The sequence below is a fragment of the Chrysochloris asiatica genome, unplaced genomic scaffold (genome assembly GCF_000296735.1).
Source record: "Chrysochloris asiatica unplaced genomic scaffold, ChrAsi1.0 scaffold00156, whole genome shotgun sequence".
Taxonomy (NCBI): domain Eukaryota; kingdom Metazoa; phylum Chordata; class Mammalia; order Afrosoricida; family Chrysochloridae; genus Chrysochloris; species Chrysochloris asiatica.
The window spans coordinates 1,481,613-1,486,156 of NW_006408674.1; positions in this window are offsets into that span (position 1 = coordinate 1,481,613).

Genomic DNA, 4,544 nt, shown 5'->3' on the forward strand with positions numbered 1-4,544 from the left:
TCCCAGACCAACCAATGGCTACCCTCGGCTCCTGTGGAAGGTGCTGAGTGAGAAGCAAGATTGAGGTGAAAATCTCAGGGAGTAGCCACACTTAGGGACAGGCAGATGGGTGCTTATTATGGGATAGCCATGGTAGATGTGCCATTCACTCTTTACTATGATCTAGTGAGGTGGGCGCTACTATGACCCCCATTTTACTGATAAAAGACATTGAAACTCAGGAAGTTTCTCTAAGCTCTTTTAGCTGTTAGAGGCATATCCATATAAGTCCCAGGGAAAGTTGGCATCAGCACGCTGACTTTTTAACCACTGTGTTCTGCTACCTCCAGAAGTAATGAAGGGGCTGGGCTAAGTTCCCTCACTGGATGACCATGGTCATTTTCAGGAGCCTTCAGAAGACCTGGTTCTGAGAGTGAGGTTAATACTAGTGGAAAATATGAAAAACAAAACAAAAAAAAAACAAAAATTCCTGATCAGATACCTTTGCTGCTATTGTTAAGTATCATCAAATCAGTTTCAACTCATACCAACCCAGTATAGGGCTTCCGAGGAGCAAGCAGCTGGTGAGTTTGAACTACCAACCTTGTGGCTCAAACCAACCATGTGGACTTGTGCTTATCCTACTCCTGAACACCTTTAGCAGATGCTGTGCAGCTCAAACTATTTTGGGGACACATGGACTACCTTTGGATTCTGGGTTAAGAAGAGCTCTCTAGCGAAGTGGCCCCATTTGCTGCTGTCACTGATGCTGTGTTCCACACATCATCTGTCCCTACTGTCCCCTGCCCTTCTCCACTACTTCCTTGATCTTAGAAGGAAACCAGAATGAAGGCAAAAGGGATAGAAAACCTCACCCCTCAGAGGATGGTCTTTGGACCAGAACAATATCAGCATCATCTGGAAGCTTGCAGGCTCCAGGTGCCCCAGACCTACAGAATCAGAACCTGTATGCATTCATTCCCTAGGGATGCTTTAACCAATTGTCACAAATTGGGAGCTTAAGACAACAGGAATTTATTCTCTCCAAGTTCTGGAGGCAAGAAGTATGAAATCAATGTATCAGCAAGGCCCTCTCTCTGAAGGCTTGAGGGGAGAATCCTTGTCTCTTCCTTTCTCATGTGGTTTCAGGGCTTCCTTGCTTGTGACCGTCTGACTCCAATATCTACCTCCATCTCTACTTCTCTGTGTCAAATCTCCCTCTGCTCTTCTCTTAGAAGGACACTTGCCATTGGGTTTGTTGTTGCTTAGTGCCATAGAACCAGTTTCCATTCATAGTGACCATGTCTATATCCCAGACCATTGAGTTTCTGAGGAGTGGCTGGTGGGTCTGAACTGCCGACCTTGTGATTCAAACTGACCTTGTGGTCCAGTGTTCTATCCTGCATCACCCCACCAGGACTCTGTCATTGGATTTAGGACTCACATAAATAATTTAGATGATCTTACCTGGAGATTCTTAGTTTAATTACATCAACAAAGACCCTTTCCCCAAATAGGTAGAGCTCACAGTTTCCAGGGGTTAGGTAGGGCGTTGACATATTTTAAGGAGACTACAATTCAATCCTATCACTCATCTGTCAGTTTCTTGGTCTGTAGAGGTTAGCATGTTGCTTTGATACTACCAGAAGCCATGCCATCAGTATTTCAAATACTGTTGTTGTTAACTGTTAAGTGCCGTTGAGTTGGTTCTGACCTGTATAGGGTTTCTGAGGAGTGGCTGGTGAGTTTGAACCACTGACATTTCTATTCAAACCGACCTTGAAGTCCAGCACATTAACCCACAGCACCACACCAAACAAATTTCAATGGCACTTCCAGTCTAAGACAGATTAGGAGGTAAAGACTAGTAATCGGCCTCTGAAAATGAGCCCATGTGAACCTTATGGAGCACAAGAGAACATTGTCTGACTGTCTTATTTGGACGCATGACTGGGAGGGGTTACTTGCTGGAGGAGGATGTTGTGTTTGGGGACATACCTCCACATCCACCCTCGGTGATATGGGTTTGCACAGTAGCCTCACTGATGGACCTGAATACGCTGGTGATTGTGAGGATGGTGCGGACAATGTTTCATTCTGTTGTCCACAATCTCCATGAAGAAGGGTTGGCTCTATGGCAGATCCCTAGCACCCAACCCCCTCCACTGTGTTTAAACAAGATCCCAGGAGATGTGCCTCGCAGTTGGAGCGGCAGGAATTCTCAAAGAAGTTACTGTAGAGTGACTTCTACGCTGCCATGAATCATATGTGGCAGGCAGCCTTCAGAACAACTTTACAAAGGAGTCTCGACTTCCTAGTACTTGGGGCCTGGCTAAGATGGCTTTACTCAAGGCCACCCTCAAGCTGGCCATCTGAGCTGACATGCTCAGTTTTCCACCCAGACTTCCAACATCTCCTGACTGAGCAACCCTCAGTGGTTATAAGGAAAATCATCAACACCCTTCTTCCTGTACCTTCTCCTGGGGGCAGGATGGAAGAAGCTTCTGAGGTGGGATTCCAGTACAACTGAGCTTGTGTGAGACCAAGTAATTCAAGGTTATGGAGTTTTCGAGAACATTCCAAAGTAAATGCTAACACTCTCCTCTCCTCTTTCCCCATCCCAGAGCTCTGAGAAGCAGTAACTCCCAAGCTTGGGGACATCCGAGGTGACCAGATCACTCCTGAGATGATCCTTGTGCTTTGCTCAGCTCCAGATCCTAAGATCATTTTTGAGGACATGGGCTGACTGGTTTCACTGTAAACTATTGCAGTGTTTCACCAGCCATCAATTTTCATTAACATTGAGAGCCCTGGTGTGGCAGTTCACACCCACCAGCCACTCTGCAGAAGGATGATGCTTTCTGCTCCCATAAAGATTCACAGTCCCAGGAATCCATACAGTTGGAACTGACTCGATAGCTGTGAGCTTGCTTTGGTTTTGGATGTACTTGTTGGGTGACGACAGCAGTCTTGGGTAGGCCTCTGGGTCTAGCAGAGAATTAACCAGTTACTGTGGAAAGAATTGACTTCAACTCATGGTGATCTCATATGTGTCAGAGAAGAGCTGAGCTCAGAGGATTTTCAGGAGCTTTTTTCAGAAGTAGATCACCAAGCCTGTCTGCCAAGGCACTTTTGGGTGGATTCAAACCCTCAACCTTTTGTGAGCAGCTGAGTGTGTTAACCATTTGCACCTCTCAGGGACTCAAACAGAATTGTTGTTGTCGGTTGCTGTGGAGTTGATTCAGACTCATGAATTCACAGCAGAACTGCTCCACAGGGTTTTTAAGCCTGTGAACTTTTGGAAGCAGATCACCAAACTTTTCTTCTGAGATGTCTCTGGGTGGTTTTGTATTGCTGGTATTAGGACTCCTAATTTATGATTTCAAAGAGTTAAAGGACAATCCCTTAGATGTTACTTTTTCAGTCTAACACTGCCAGTAAGATTTTTGTATCTTATAGATAGTTCTGGCTCTTGACTTGGCATTTCGATTCCCCTCTACATGGTGATTGAACTCCATGAAGAAGGATGTTGTTAGTTTCGATCAAATGGATTCCAACTCATGGCCACTCCATGTGTGCTGAGGAGAATTGCCCTCTGGGAGCTTTCAAGGCTGTGACCTTTGGGTGGACTCCAACTGCCAACTCATTGGCTCAGAGTCAAGCACTTAACCACCTGTGCCACTCTGGACCCCTAACAGAGAACTAGAGGCCAGGAACTTTGTTGAAGATCAGTATTACGCAATGTTCTGAAACGGCTCAGTGGCTCACACATTTGAAAGCTGTGGTGGTGGGATGACAGTGGTCCAGCAGTGCAGGTCACCTTCCAACACGGCTCCAAAGGCAGACTGCTTTCTGATAACTGAGGTGTGTGCTGGGTAGCTGTTCCCTGGGCCTGAGCATGACTCATGGCAGTGGGTATTGTTAACCTGTTTACAATGAGTCATCTGAGCCCCTACGGGTCTCTAGTCCCTCAGCTGTAAAATAGGAATCATAGTAACTGCCTAACCGCCAACACAGGGATGTAAGGTCTAAATCAGAGCATCCAAAGGTGGTGAAATGTCTGGCAAACCCCAAGCACTCGTTCCAGGAAGGATGGCCTCGCTCTATGCAGTAAACACTTTTTCTGTTTCCTGTTTATGGACCCACCGATCTGAGAACAGGTCACATCCGAGTCTGAAGACTGGGACCAATGAAATCCCTGGATTTGACATTGGACCTTGCACTCTTCCAAAATCTGCTCTCATACAGCGGTTACTTTCAGGTCCTTGTTCCATACTTCCCACCTTGGACATTTGACTGTCCTTAGTTACACAGGAAAGAAGGACAGGGAAAGAGCAACCTATCAGGAAGTGCCTGTAACACAAGGACACTTTGCTGGCCCTTTGACCCAGTGAAGTTTTAACCTCCTTAGGTGAGAACATGAGGCCTTTTATCATCTGACCCTGCATCTGTCTCACCAGCCTCACCTCTCCCTAGCTAGACTGAACTTATTACTGGTTTAAAAAAGAGATCATGGTAGGAATACACCGATAACATGACACTGACCATGTTAGTCATTTGAATTA